The sequence below is a fragment of the Muntiacus reevesi genome, chromosome 16 (assembly GCF_963930625.1).
Source record: "Muntiacus reevesi chromosome 16, mMunRee1.1, whole genome shotgun sequence".
Lineage (NCBI taxonomy): Eukaryota > Metazoa > Chordata > Mammalia > Artiodactyla > Cervidae > Muntiacus > Muntiacus reevesi.
Window position 1 is genome coordinate 47,817,399 of NC_089264.1, and position 17,175 is coordinate 47,834,573.

A 17,175-nucleotide genomic window follows, 5' to 3' on the forward strand; every position below is an offset into this window, starting at 1 on the left:
TGTTGCAGCAACAGCAATGATTTCATGCTTGTGGTAGATTGTTTTCAAATGTCTGCAATTCCCATGTCTGATGGTGTCTCTTGAGACCCCATGGACTGTAGCCTGCCGGGCTATATGGGATTTCCCAGGCAAGAATACTGGAGTGAATTGCATTTCCTTCTCCAAATTCCCATATCAATCCCTTAGCAAAGTGACTTTGTTATTCATAGTTCCCATCAGGAATTGCAGGCTATATTCTCTGGTCATGGTAACAAATCACCATACATTTGGAGGCTTAAAACAATAAAAAAAAATTATCCTCTCAATGTTGTAGCGGCCAGAAGTCTGAAATTAAGGTGTCAGCAGGATCACACTCTGAAGACTGTAGAGGAGAACCTTTCCCTGTGTCTTCCAGTTTCTGGTGGCTATCAGTATTCATCTGTGGCTGCGTCACTCCAATCTGGACCTCCATTCTCACATGCTCTCTTCTCTTCTCACTGTCTTCCCTTCTACTGTCCTTAATATGGATCCTCATCAGTGGGTTGGGCTTTGCCTGAAGATATCTAGGATGGTCTCATCACAAGATCTTTTAATTTAATTACATCTGCAAAGACCCTTTTCCCAAACACTATCACATTCACAATCTGATTATACAGACATAGATGTATCTTTTGAAAGGCTGCCATTCAACACACTACACCATCCTTTAAAGCTTTTGGTCTTTTGATGAGCTTTGATTGACAGTTTATGGCAGAATAAACGTGGGCTTGAGTGGCTTCTAGCTTCTGCTTTATCTTCCTTGAAGGCAGTCCTAAGAGTATTATGTAAAAAAGTCCAGTCTAGCCTATTAAGTCACAAAAAGCCATGTGGAAGACAGAATCTTCCTATAGAAGCTCATTGGTCTCCGCCCAGCCCAGGCTGCCAGGCATGAATGAAGATAGCAGAGCACTGAGCCCAGACAATTGTGATGTAACTGTAGCTGCGTGTGGGAATACAGGCAAGACAAGCAGAAGAACCATCTCTCTAGGTCTAGCCAAAATTGCTGACACAATATTGAGAAAATTAGTTTGTTTTCATCCATCAAGTTTGGGGTAGTTTTATTAAGTGTTGATAAATAACTAGTACAGATATTAGGACCTAGATGTAAGATAGTGCCATAACAAAAATCCCAAACAAGTCATTGGCTTTGAGGTAAGACGGTGGATACAGGCTGGAAAAATGGCAAGGCTGGAGAAGCAAATGAATTATTCCTGGACACTTGAAAAATAGTGAGAAAAATGCTAATTGAAGCCAAAAAATTAGTGATCCATATTCCATAGTTCTGAAAAAAAAAAAAACCAAAATCTTAACATGATCATCCTAGTAATATGGAAGGTAAAAAAGTATTCTAATGAACATACGGATCTAAGGAGGTTTCAGGCCAAATATTAAAGAGGTCAACTGATTTATTTTAGTGTATTCTCATAAGCTTTTGATGTTCCATGATTTTGAAGGAATGCTTAGTAATAAGCATACTGTATCAGAGGTTAATTGCTGTGTAACAAAACAAGCCCCAAACTTGGAAGCAAAAATAGTAACTTTTTGGTTAAGATCCTGAAGGTCACCTTGACTTGGGCTCAGCAAAGCAAAGCATGGTTTTACTTAGGTTCATTCAAGCAACTATGGATTTGGCAAATTCACTGGGGCTTAGTAATCTAAGATGGCCTTTTTCATGTATGTTGAAGTTGTTGCTTGCTGTTTGATGGTTGCTTCCTGTGGCTTCTTCACCATTAGATAAATTAGGGCTTCTGTATGCGGTAATCTCAAGAAAATTTTCTAAGTGTGGTAGAATAAACGTTGTTAGATCTCTTGATGACAAAACTCAAGAAGTTGTAAAATAGGTCTATTGAATCTAACTAACTAAGATGAATCTCCTTGATAATAAAGTATATATATTAACATCTAAATTATGCTATTTAGATAAACTACTGCTTCTACAAATTTACTAAGCATAGTTATATATATGGTTGTGTCCAGCACTTTGAGATACCATGGACTGCAACCCACCAGGCTTCTTTGTCCATGGTATTTCCCAGGCAAGAATACTGGAGTGGGTTGACATTTTCTCTTCCAGGAAATCTTCCTGACCCAGGTATAGTACCCATATATCTTGGGTCTCCTGCATTGGTAGTCGGATTCTTTACCAACTGTGCCACGTGGGAAGCCCAGCCATAATTGGTGTAGTGCTAAGAGATTCATTGCAAACATTGATTCCTCCACTTGAAAGGTGACAGCATGTCTAATTTAAAGCTTAATAATTTAAAAAGATTTCTAATTTCCCTAATTCATTTTAATAAGTTCATACTGACTGAATCAGGGCTACAGTATTGAAGCCACTGTGTCACATGAGCACACAAAAATAGCCAATATTCCAATACCTGATTGCATAGAAATATTGTTTTATTCATGAAAGAAAAAAAATATGATTAGATTGGCTAAGTCAGAAAGCTAGGTCTGTAGTTTTTCTTGTTCAGTTTTAGTATAAAAAATTATTTAAGTTCTTTGAGTAAAACTCAAAGATATTTCCTGAAGATTATTTTTAGAGATTATATGACCTCACTGATCCCCAGGCTAGTCTTTGGCTATCTCTGTTTTTAGCAAGCTTTGGTTTGAAAACTGCAGCTTTAGAAGATGAGCTGGACTGTGGTCTTTGCGGAATACGTGGTCAAAGAGAAATTATAGCCTTGTGATTGGTTTTAGAGGGTAGGATGAACATAGGATCATGAATCCAAATCCCAAATTGGGTAAATGCAAATATAAATGTCTAAAGTCAGCCACTGCACCAGCAGTGGCAAGAGCAACAGTCGTAACAGAAGCAGAAGCAAGGACTTCTTTTAGAACTAAATCTTGCGTTAGCGCTAAGGTAAGGTTAGCCTGTCTTTTGAGGTATGTATGTAGCTGACTTTGTTCTCTCAGTTCCATTCTCTGGACAATCTCCATGCTCCTCCCCAAATGTCTGTGTATTCTTGTGTCCTTGCGTTCTTGTCGGTTAATCCCTAACCCAGTTGATTTCAGTCTTCTGTGTCAGTTTGCTATTGCTCTCATAATGAATTGCCATAAACATAGTGATCGCAGACAACATAAGTTTATTATTGGAGATTTCTTAAAAAACTGGAAATAGAACTGCCATATGACCCAGCAATCCCACTTCTGGGCATACACACTGAGGAATCCAGATCTGAAAGAGACACGTGCACCCCAATGTTCATCACAGCACTGTTTATAATAGCCAGGACAGGGAAGCAGCCTAGATGCCCATCAGCAGACGAATGGATAAGGAAGCTGTGGTACCTATACACCATGGAATATTACTCATCCGTTAAAAAGAATTCGTTTGAATCAGTTCTAATGAGATGGATGAAACTGGAGCCCATTATACAGAGTGAGGTGAGCCAGAAAGATAAAGAACATTACAGTATACTAACACATATATATGGAATTTAGAAAGATGGTAACGATGGCCCTATATGCAGGGCAGAAGAAGAGACGCAGAAGTACGGAACAGACTTTTGAACTCTGTGGGAGAAGGGGAGGGTGGAATGTTTCGAAAGAACAGCATGTATATTATCTGTGGTGAAACAGACCACCAGCCCAGGTGGGAGGCATGAGTCAAGTGCTCGGGCCTGTTGGGCTGGGAGGACCCAGAGGAATTGGGTGGAGAGGGAGGTGGGATGGGAGACCGGGATGGGGAATTCGTGTAACTCTATGGCTGATTCACATCAATGTATGACAAAACCCACTGAAAAAAAAAAAAAGTTTATTATCTAATAGTTCTAGAGGTTAGAAGTGTCACAGAGCTAAAATCAAGGCATCAGCAGGACCACATTCCTTTCTGAAGGGTCTACGGGAGAGACCTCTTGCACTTTCCAGTTTCTAGAAATCAGGTGTGTGTGTGCTCTGTCACATTAGTCATAGCCAATTCAAACGTGTCAGGAATCAAACCTGCGTCTCCTGCGTTGCAGGCAGATTCTTTACCCAATGGGTCACTTGGGAAGCCCCATATAATCAAGATACTCTCCTTATTTTAAGGTCAGATGACTTAGCAACCTTTATTTTATCTACCACCTCTTTGCCATGGGAAATCACATATTCACAGGTTCCAGGGATTAGGATATGTACATCTTTGAAGGACTATTATTTTGCCACCACATTTTTCATGGCTGTTTTCTTTTGCTTATGCTAGATTTTTCCTATCTGGACCTCAGTCCCTGATTTCCACAAAGCAAGAATAGGTATGAAAGATAATTATGAATATTTAGAGTGACAGTTTACATGAATAAAGCCAAACTATATGATACCAAATTTCATTGTTGTAGCAAAATAACATCATGTCAACTGGGAAATATTATTTTTTTAAACTCATAAGGGAGCAGAAAGATATTCTTACTTCTTTAATAATTTGGAAATGGGAACTTGTAGAGAAACCATGAGAAAAAGTTTAGTCTCATATGACTATCATTTTGAACAAACAATGCTGGATGCTGGGGAATATATGCTTCTATCCTGAAGAGAAAATGGGGACCACAGCACCCATGACAAGTTGGCAGGTCCCTTGTCACATGGATGGGAATAGGAACTAGCCTTTTATGGAATATTCTACAGAATTTTGAAATTGCAACAGTACAAGGAAAACTTCTCTTGGTTTTAATGCTCATTTAAGAATAAGTCTAAGTCATGGTTGTTGAAATGCTCACGTTATTTTGTTGACAGCCACCCCCAAAGTGGGCTAGAGTTAAATGTGATACAATATTAAATTACACTTCAAATAATGATATCCCCTAAACCCTAATTTTGTTCTTTAGCAATAGGATATAATTTTTAGAGATATATGATGGGACCAAGACCCGAGGTATAAATGTTTATTAGTCAAACAGTCATGCCTCTCCCATTGCATACAAGTGTGCTAGGTAACTTCAGTCATGTCCAACTCTTTGTGACCCTATGGACTGTAGCCCACTAGGCTTCTCTGCCCTAGGGATTCTCCAAGCAAGTGGAGAGGGGTGCCATAACCTCCCCCAGGGTATCTTCCCAACCCTGGGATTGAACCTGGGTCCCGGAGGTCTCTTGCACTGGCAGGTGGGATCTTTACCCCCAGTGCCACCTGGGAAGCCCACTGATCCCATAACCCTGTTGCTAATAATTGTCTCCTTGTTGGAGAGGAAAAGACTCAGTCTGTGGCTTTGGAAACCCAATTATTTCATCTATCTCTTTTCTTCCTATCTTGAGTGATATCTAATAAGGACCGGATCATAGAGATCATCTTCTTACTTTAAGGCTGAGTGATCTTCTGAGAATTGAAAGGGGAAAGATGAGAAGGGCCTTCATGATATCACTGAGCCACTGGACCAAAACTGGAACTACATTAAATTGACTCCTTGATTGACTGAGAGAATCAATGGCTTTATTGTTCCACCTACTTTTATTTCATATTCTGAAGCTGCTGCCAACATATAATAAGGGCTGGGGAGCTCTGCTTAAAACAACCAAAAGCATTATAAGAATTTGAAACGCAGCAAATTTGAAAATCTGAAAGAAGCTCTTAGTCAGCTCACACTGCCATAACAAAATACCACAGACTAGGTGACTTAAAAAACAGAAATTTGTTTCTTACACTTCCAGAGCCTCAGGAATTCAAGACCAAGGTGCTGCCAGATTTGGTTTCTGGTGAGAGCTTACGTCCTGGTTTACAGATGTCAGACTTCTCACTGTGCACCAACATGGCCTTACCTCTCTGTGCAGACACCTGGAGCAAGAGGAAGCTTTCTGGTATGGCTTTTTATAAGGACGGTAAATCTATAGGATCAGGGCCCTATTCTTCTGATCTCATTTAATGTTAATTATCTCCTTAAAGGCCTTATCTTTAAATACAGTCACCTTGTAAATTAAGGTGTCAATATATGAATTTGGGGAAGACACAAATCTTCAATCCATAGCAGAAGCTAAATATACAAATGTGTTCGATATATGATATAAAATACATAGCATTTAATTATACTATATTTGGTAAACTTATAGTCAAATATAGTAAGCTATGTATAATATATAATATATGATATAAAATGTTTTATATAATATATTAAGATAATATGAAATATATTTCAAATGATAATATAATATGCATGGTATAATCATAACATAAACAATATTTTAGGTCTACCATATACTACATTTGTTGTTGTTCAGTTGCTAAGTCATGTCTGACTCTTTGAGACTTACATGATATGTAGTTATACTATGTAGGTATTACATATGTGTGTGTTAGTCGACCAGTTGTGTCCAAGTCTTTGAGACCCCGTGGACTGACTGTAGCCTGCCAGGCTCCTCTGTCCATGGGATTCTCCAGGCAAGAATACTGGAATGGTATTCTCTCAAATCATCCCACCCACACTTTCTCCCACAGAGCCAATTGTAGCTCAATTTAAATGAAAATGGGTAGGTTGGAAATAGATTTAATAGGCTGTGTAGAAAAATCAAAGGTATTGAACTGACTTAATGGTATTTATTTTAGGAAATATTATCTCAGACAAAAGTAATAAATATTATATAATTCCATATAAAAATCTGTATTCATAGACATGAAACAAAAACTTCCTTAGGGTCAACAAAACAGCGGGCCATAATTCCTGCTCCCTCTGCTGAAGCTCCTAAAGAGAAAATGGAAGTGGAGACAGGCCTTGGCTGGTCTGCACTTTATGAAGATTTCTGTGCTTCTTCCATCAACTTTTTATCAGTTAAAAATCTCACTGTGTGGGATTTCACTGTTGCAAAAAAAAAAAAAAGAGAGAGAGAATACTGGAGTGGGTTGCCATTTCCTTCTCCTGACCTGGATCTTCCTGACCCAGGGATCAAACCTGAGTCTCCCATATTGTAGGCAAATTCTTTGCCATCTGAGCCACCAGGGAAGCTCCTAGATATTATATAGTAACACTATATTTTATACAATCTATTCTATTTAAATATATATTAATTAAATTGTAATAATGATCATATTTACATATTCTTACCTCCCTATTAAGCTTGAAAATGCATTTTAAAATTCCATTTTAATATTTTCACTTTTAACCATGAGATTTATATATTTTTTGCTATTAAAATAATAGTATATTGAAATTGTTGTATATACATCTTCTTTGTACTCCTGATTATTTCCTTATGATGAATTCCTAGAAGTAGATGATAATATTTTAAAAAATTTGGTTCAGGATAAAAATTAATTTATACAAGTATTAATGATGTTAAGGATTTGTTGGGTTTTTTTGAAAGGCACTGAACACATTCTTTTATTTTTTCACTACCCAGCCATATTCTCTTTAGTCTAAGATTTACATGAACTTCACATTTCAATGTTTTCAATGTCATAACATAAAGTATTTTTGCCAGATTTCTTTTTAAATTTTTTTTATTTAAGAAAAGATTAAGCAATTGCTTATCTTTATGAAAGTACTAGGATTTTCATTACTTGTAACTTTTCATTTTGATAGTAATAAAATAGCATCTCATTTTTGTTTTTATTACTTTAGTAACAGTGGTATTGAATTCAATTTCATCAGATGGAGCTTTATTTTTATTTCAATTTATATATATATATTTCCTTTTAAATGAAAAATAATTTAAATTGTGAAATAGCAGGCAACTTTCTGAGATGTTTAAAGGCTGGGATGTAGCCTTGCTATTGCTGGAGAACTTGATTCAGGAAACAGCAGAGCCTGATGTTTGCAAATATTCACTTGAACAGAAGCACATTATATTGTTTGCATAATTTCAACTGACAAATGATGTAAACCTGAATATAAAACTGCAGTACATAATAAAAATTGAAGTGTGTTCTCTCCTCTGGCAGGATCAACAATCATTCCCCCAAACAGCACACTGGATGAATTAGAAACAGCCCCTCTTTAGGACACCTCACTGTCTGCAATCTGCCAGCAAACTGTCCAATTTACAAATCTACAGAACCTACATCAACAAATCTACAAGCACTATGAATGCAAATTTTGTCCCTTGGAGTGGTGTCATACAAATTTACACATATAAGGACCAATTAAAGGTTTAGCACTTGGCCAAAACATGGGTTTCAAAGTATTTTCAGAGAGTTTTGATCAAATTTATTTTCATGTGTGTGTATATATAAATATGTATTGTATATATACACACATGTATAAATATTCGGTGTAAATGTTTGTGTATTTATATTTCGTATATAGTTACAGACTGAATGAATATTTGAGTTGCTCATCCCCCTGCCCCTGCCAAATTCCTAAATTGAAATCCAATCCCTAATGTGATGATATTTTGTAGGTGAGGTCTTTGAAAGGTAATTAGGTTTGAGGCTTCCCAAGTGGTATTCATGATAACGATGCCAATTAAGGAGACATAAGTGATGTGGGTTTGATCCCTGGGTTGGAAAGATCCCCTGGAAGAGAGTATGGCACCCCACTCCAGTATTCTTGCTTAGAGAATCCCCATGGACAGAGGGGCCAAGGACTTGGACGTGACTGAAGTGACTCAGCACGCGTGCAGAGTTCTTGGACCTCCTGAAATTTGCAAGAAGACACTCTCCTCAGAAGCATTATTGGCAGCTCAGTTGGTAAAGAATCTGCCTACAATGCAGGAGACTCTGGTTCAATTCCTGGGTTGGGAAGATCCCCTGGAGAATGGATAGGCTATCCACTCCAGTATTCTTGGGCTCCGCTAGTAAAGAATCTGCCTGCATTGTGGGAGACCTGGATTTGATCCCTGGGTTGGGAAGATCCCCTGGAGAAGGGAATAGCTACCCACTCCAGTATTCTGGCCTGGAGAATTTTGTGGGCTGTATCATCCATGGGGTTGCAAAGAGTCAGACAAAACTGAGTGACTTCACGTCACTGGTGACTCAAACAGTAAAGGATCTGTCTGAATGCGGAAGCCCTGGGTTTGATCTCTGGGTCGGAAAGATCCCTTAGAGAAAGGAAATGGCAACCCACTCCAATATTCTTGCCTGGAGAATTCCATGGACAGAGAAACCTGATGGGCTATAGTGTCACAAAAAGTCAGACCATGACTGAGCTACTAACACTTTAGGTTATGAGGGTGGAGTTCTCATGAATGGGACAGATGTCATAAGAAGGGGCAAGAGAGATAATCTCACTCTTTTTCCACCATGTGAGAAAACAGGGAAAAGTCATCTTTGGACCATTCTGAAGAGGGCTCTCTCCAGAACACAATCACACAGTTGTGCAATCATGCTGACACCATGATCATGGACTTCCATGATCCCAGAGATATGAAAAATAAGTATACTTGTTTAAGCCACCTAGTCAATGATAATTTGTTATAGCAGCCCAAATTGACTTAGATATTATATATATATATAGGCATACATATACACCTACATATTTTTCATGTACCAGATCTATTAATCTTTTCTTGGAGTTTCCTATCTTTGTGTAGTACAAAGAAAAACTTTATATAACCCATGAATAAATGTATGCAATTTCCTTCTAGGTCATTTAGGCTTTTTTAGTGAAAATTGAATTTATTTTAAAAGAAAATAAAGTTAAAAATACCTTCTTCCCTCCCTTATTTGCAGGTGCAGTTTTAAGAGGAATTATAGAAAAATTCATCGTTTTCACATGGACATGAAAGTTTTAGTCTCTCTCGCTGTGTCTTTATAAATATGTTTATTTTTATCTTTTTCTCTCTGAGTGTATATATATGTATACACACACACACACAAACACACACACACACACACACACACACACACACATATATATATATATATCCTCAGTGGCTCAGTGGTAAAGAATTTGCCTGCAATACAGGAGTCGTAAGACAGGAGTCCTACCCCTAGGTTGGAAAGATTCGCTGGAGGAGGGCATGGCAACCAACTTCAGTATTCTTGCCTGGAGATTCCCATGGACAGAAGAGCCTGGAGGGCTACAGTCCATAGGGTCGCAAAGAGTTGGATGTGACTGAGCATGCATATTAAAGTTTTACTCTCAGCAAATTTCAATTATATAATACAATATTATCAACAATAGTCACCAGGTTATATATCAAATCCTCAAGTTGTAATCACCTTATAACTGAACACATGAGGCTTTTGAGGTGACTCAGTGGTTAAGAATCTGCTTGCCAATGCAGAAGATGTGGGTTTGATCCCTGGGTTAGATAGAAGAACCCCAGAGAAGGAAATGACAACCTACTCCAGTATTCTTGCCTAGAAAGTCCCATGGACAGAGGAGTCTGGCTGGCTACAGTCTATGGGGTTGTAAATGATTCTGACATGATTTAGTGACCAGACTAGACAAGACAACAATAACAAGCTGAACATCTAAAGAACTCAGACAACTCAACGGTGGGAAAAAAAAAAAAAAAAAAAACTTTGAAAATTGGCAAGAGAAACTGAATATCCATTTTTCCAAAGAAGATTTACAAATGGCCAACAGGTACAGTAAAAGCTGCTCAACATCATACATTATCAGGAAAACGCAAATCAAAACCACAATTGGATACCATCTCACATTTTTTAGAATTGCTATTGTTAAAAGCCAAGAGGTGACAAGTGCTCCAGAAAAGCAGGAAAAATGTGGCTATTATGGAAAACAGTGTGGAGGTTTCTCAATAAACTAAAAAGAGAACTACAGTATGATACAGCAATTCCACTTCCAGGTGTATATCTAAAGTAATTGAAAACAATTTAAGTATTTGTATTCCAATGTTCATTGCAACATTATTCACAAAAGTCAAGATATGGTAACAATCTAAGTGTCTACTAGTGGGTGAATGGATAAAGAAAATGGAATATATACTATACATGCATACAGGAGAATGATACTCAGCCATGAGAAGGAAATTCTGCTATTTTCAACAACTTGGATGGAACTTGAATGCATTATGTTAAGTGAAATAAACCAGATAGAGAAAGAGAAATACTGCATTATATCCCTTACATGAGGAATCTTCCAAAAAAAAAATCATTAAACTCATAGAAACATGGAGAAAGTACTCATTTTATAAGGAGGAATAAATAAGGCTAGAATGAATGGGATGAACAGGAGTGAAAAAGTCAGGTGGAGATCATCAGTCAGTTGATTGGGGAATATTTTTCCTAACATCAGCCGATTTCTGGAGGGACTGTTAAAGAGAAATTATTTCAGTGTTCAAAGGCATGCTCAGTTCCTAGGGCTTGTGGGAAGGGGAGAAACCAGACTAAGTCAAGTTATTGAGTATTCTGTCCAGATTGGTCAGTAGGGACAAACAGTTCAACTAATCATTTATGAATCCAAGAATGGGAATTTAGGTCTGTGTCTGGCCTTATTGTAGGCAAACAATTGGGTCATCTGTGAGTTCTTAAGTCACATGGGAAGAATGGTTCTGTACAGTAAGCAGTTTCCTAAAATATAAATTTTGGGAGAAATTCTATCTTCTTGTTTTTTACTGAAGTATAGTTGATTTACAATGTTGTGTTAGTTTCAGCTGTACAATAAAGTGATTCAGTTATACATATGCATATATATTCTTTCTACGATTCTCTTCTTTATAGGTTATTATACAATATTGTGTAGTTTCCTGTGCTATACACGAGGTTCTATTTTATATACAGCAGTGTGTATAAGTTAATACCAAATTTCTAACTTATCCCTCCTCCCCATCCTTTCCCTTTGGCAACCTAAATTTGTTTTCTGTCTGTGAGTTTGTTTTCATTTTTTATAAATCAGTTTATTCATATCATTTTTTTTAGATTCCACATATAAGCAATATCACTGAAGCAGGGCATGTTAACCCCCTCCAGTATTCTTGCCTGAAGAATCCCATGGACAGGGAACCCCTTGGGCAGACTATAGTCCAAAGGGCTGCAAGGAGTCGGATATGACTGAGTGACAACACGTAAGCACATATCATATGCTATCTAGCTTTGGCTTACTTCACTTAGTATGATAATCTCTAGGTTCATCCATATTGCCTCAAATGACAATATTTTATTCTTTTTATGGCTGAGTAATATTCCATTGGTTACATATGTACCATATATTTATTAATTCATCTGTCAATGGACATCTAGGTTGCTTCCAAGTGAAAGAAAGTGAAAGTGTTAGTTACTCAGTCATGTGGGACTCTGCGACACCCTGAGCTGCAGCCCGCCACGCTCCTCTGTCAACGGAATATACCAGGCAAGAATATTGGTGTGGGTAGCATTACTTCTCCAAGGGATCTTCCCAACCCAGGGATCAAACCCCAGTCTCTTGTATTGCCGGCAGATTCTTTGCTATCTGAGCCACCCAGGAAGTCTTTTCTGTGTCTTAGCCATTGCAAATAATGCTGCAGTAAACACTGGGGTGCATGATCTTTTTGAGCTATAGTTTTCTCTGGACATATACCTAGGAGCGGGATAACCAGATCATATGATAGTTCTATTTTTGGTTTTTATTTTTTTTATTTATTTTTTTTTTTTTTATTTTTGGTTTTTAAAGGAACCTCCGTACTGTTCTCCGTAGTGGTCCCACCAATTTACATTCCCGAGTGTAGAAGGGTTCCTTGTTCTTCACATGCTCTCTTGCATTTATTATTCATAGATATTTTGATGATGGCTATTTGAACCATTGTGAGGTGATATTCACTGTGGTTTTGATTTGCATTTCTCTAATAATTAGCAGTGATCATTACTATTTTCCAGGAACACAGATTTCAGGTTAAGTACGAACTGAAAAGTATGTCTTCCAGTTTCCAAAACTGTGAATTGCAAGTTGTCCCCTTATCATGTAATTATGAGTTTTCTCACCTTAATTTTTTATCTGATAAATATCAATAGCTCTGCTTTCTTCTTTTCATTGTTAACTATCTGATTTTTCCCTCCTGAATCTTCACTTTGAACTGTTTTATTCATTTGTTTTAAGTTTTTCTGTGAGTGACTTTTAGATTTTTTCAATGGGAAATTTTAACTCATTTATACACAGTGTTGGAGAAGGAAATGACAATCCACTCCAGTATTCTTACCTGGAAAAACCCATGAGCAGAAGAGCCTGATAGTCTATAGTCTATAGGGTCACAAAAGTTAGGTGCGACTGACAGATTAAACCTACCTACCTATACAGAGCATAATAAATGATCTATTTTATTTATGCCAGCATTGCACATTTATGACTATATTTTTCCATTGTTTCCCATTTTTTTGAATAAGACCATTATTTTTCTTTCAATGAGTTTACTTTTTTAAATTATTTGAAAAGCATATTTTGCATTTTAGATTCTGGTTTCAGTAGAAATACTGGCAAAATTCCATTTCTTTGTCATTTGACCTATTTTCTTTTCCCATGTAAACACCAGTTTAAAATTTTTTTTAAGGTTTTAAATCACCAGAACCTGTCTAGTTGATGGTCAGTATTGATTTCTTTTGGCTTGTAATAAGGTACTTCAAAACAGCTAAATGCTAGTCTTCCTTCACTTGAACTTCAAAAAAATCTTTAAAAATATTATTTTTATTCCAATTTTTGTTCACACAACAATAATAATTACCAATATATTTTATATTTTATGTCTGTTATTAGTTTTCTGTATTTTTAATTCTTTGATTTTAAAATTCATAGCAGTGTCATTATATGTTATGGAAGTGCTATATATCATTTTCCTAGTAAATCTAATTTGATTTTTTTGCAACACATTTATCATGGCTATATTCTTGTTTTGCTGCCATTTTTGAGGAGATGATTCAGAATGGTTAGACTGACTTATCCTATTTTTATTTCTTTTAGGTCTTGATACTAAAAAAAATAGAAAATTTATAACCCCAACACAAAGAAAACAGTTTTCACATGTCCTTTTACTTCCCCTTAAATGCAGTGATGAAATAACTTAAAGCAGTTTACAGTGCTTTTTACTATAAGCAAGATAATTTATGTCATGTACAAATACATAGATATATATGTTTAGACAGACATATATCTACATAAATGAAAAAAATTTGAATTATATAAAACCTGCAAAGTTATTAGATATTCTTGTTCAATTTTCTTTACTCTATTTTTATAAAATGCTGTCATGACATAATACATTCATTTCAAGATTCAATATTTAAAGATATCTTGCAGTTTAAAATGCACTGGATAAGATTACAGTGCATTGTTGTCAGTACTCTGACTAAGAAAGTATAATTGTTAAAATGCCTGAGACCTGAGCTGGTGATGTTCACTCTTGTTAGGGACAAAAGGAGAAGGGGCTGCCACTAGCCTTCAGCTGCATCTCAAGAGGAGCACTTTAATTAGTCCTCTCCTGTTATTGAGTTCCCGGGTTTGAAGAGCATACAGATTGAGATGAGGTAGAATCTGCTCACATCCCCCTGTCTCCTTAATAAGATTTTCTAGGTAAATTCCCATTAAGCATTGCTCAGGGGAATCCTCTGAGTGCTTAAAGAGAGGTATGGGGCTGCTCCTAAGTAGATTAGGTACACATAGAAGGATAAAACAAAAAGAAACTTCAAGCTTGGAATCAGTATTCATTCTTTTTCAGTGGAAATTCATAGACACTTTTAGCAGTTGTCAGGATTCATTAGGTTGTCAGATCAAATGGATGAAACTCAGTCAGCTTTATTTAAAATGAATTAGAAGAAAAGAGAAAATGCCAGACAGCATTACACATAGCATTGCTTCAGACGACCGACACTGTGTATGTGTGTGTGTGCGCGCGCATGCATGTGAAGGCCTAAGATCATGATGTAAAATGTCATTTTCTTTCTAGATAGTGGTCATCAAAGTTTGAAGCTCCCGCCTTGTGAGGTATGGTATAGAAACTTTAAGCCCAGCTTGCTACAGAGAAATATTTATGATACTCGTTTTCCGTGTCCCACGAAGGGGAAAAATCTTCACATAGCTAGAGCCAGGGGATTTCATATCTACATTTGGATATTTTCTTTCAAATCTTGCTTCTTCTATCATTTACATTCTGCTAAAGCATCATTTGTTTCCTTAAGTTTCTTCCCTAAATCCGACAGCTAACCTTCCATTTCAGTCTGTATATCATCAGCCTACCTTTTATCTCCAGCTTCATGAAGTGTATGTTTTGTTTAACTTCATGGGAATCTCTAAGGAGATACTGCAGAAAATTTCTCTCTCCCAAGCAACTATGTTCTTTTCCTCCTATTATGTTTCCTCAGCTATATATATATATATTTTTGGTATTGATTTTTTCCCTTTGTTTTTCCCCCACTAACTCACTCTTGAGCATAATGAGGTCTATCCCGTTACTCTGTTACCTACCAAATACTATAAATTTCCCTTGATTCCTTTAAACATTTACTTGGATGATGTTAGGTCTTTCATATAAGATCAAAAACTGGAGAGTTAATGGATGTAGGTCAGTGTAAGCACCTTAGAAATTGCAGCCTGAAGAGACCAGAAATAGAAAAGTGGAAAAATCACCACTTAAGAGGAAAATGTGTATGTTGATATTATGCCATTATAAATCTGTTATTTAGCAGAAATTTACAAGAGATTTGTAGAATGGATGCTATGTTTTTGTAACAATTTTTAAAACATTTTTAAGTACAGTTAACTTGCAATGTTGTGTTAGTTTCAGGTGTATAGCAGAGTGATTCAGTTTTTTATATATATATATATATAATATAGATACAGATATTTACATATATTAAAATTATTTTCAATTATAAGTTATTACAAGATATTATAATATTGTAATGCTATACAGTAGGTCCTTGTTGCCTAACAATTTTTTTTTCTCGTGAAAGTTTTTTTTTTTTCTGGTTTCTCTCTTGTTTTCAAATTTTAATATCTATTTTCACCAGTTCTGGGAGGAAGGAATTATATAATGTTAAAACTAATATTTTTCTGGAAATAATTATCATCCTTCCCTTCAGTGTGTGTGTACTTATCTTTGAGTAAAATTTATCACAGTGCTCACAGCGTCCTGTTTACAAGAAATGTTGCTATCTGTGGCTTAATTAAAATAATTTTCCATTTTACTTCTTAGAACTTAAACCCATTAGGGCTTTGAGAGATAGCAGCAACAGCTAAATTGAATGCAATTTGTGTCAGGCAGTCTGCTAAGCTTTTTATGTACATGTGACAAAAAATGCCATCTATCCACAGCCTCCTTTTTTCATTCTTAAGCACACAGATTATATCTCTTGGTATTTCCTGGAGGTGAGTACAGTCATGTGACTATGAACTTAACACATGTAATTCACCATTGTGGGTCTTGCTAACAAAACCTGCCATGTGCAATTCTTCTTTCCCTTTCTCTCTGTTTGTTCTTTACTGACTTAGCTATGGTCAGTCTAGTTCTCTGATGATGGAGAGATACTCACTAAACCTGAATATCTAAGAAGTTCGTATAAATAAGAAATAATGTTCTAGTCTGTTATGCCACTGAAACGGGGTCTTATTACTTAAGTAGCATAATCTATGTTCCCTGTCTCATTTATTTCTTATGACAATATTGATGACTAGGTATATATTCATTTTACCATGAGGAAGCTGAATTATTTAAGAGAGAAGTGCAAACATCCCTATTTCAAACCCAGTTTGCTCACTGCAAAATTTGTGTTCAAAGCTGCCTCATTTTATAAGTGAGACAGCTGATTGTAACCAGATTATTGAGGAGTATCAATTTAGGAAAAGTAGAACTATGAAATGGATTCATTTTTTCCCCCATGAACACCAATACTTGTGCTCTATTAAATCTATATTTCTCTGCAAGTTACTGGAAAAGTATGACAGCATCTTATCCTAATTCTATATCTTTTAAAACACCATCGGGTATTGAAACAGACTTTTATTTCTAAGCATTTATTCTGCTCATTGGGAAAATTCAAAATTAATCAACTGAAAATGCTCCTCCTATGCTCCTTTCACTGCAATCTAGCTGTGTGGATGGTTTCAAGTGAAGAGGAACGTTGGCATTACCTAGCACAGTTTAACCATGTTTCAGGAGAGATGCTGCCTAGGTTGGACCCCACCTCTAGCAGGTACTGGCAGTGTGACCATAGACACGTTATATCATTTCTCTGTGCCTCACTGCTTCTATCTGTAAATAACTGGTACCGATTCAGTTTCAATAGGTGAGTTTGTCTGCGTGTGAGTGTGTATGTGTACAAAGACTAAATGTTCTAAGTACTGACTCAATCATAGCACCAAACCTCAATAAATGCTGGAGTCTTAAAAT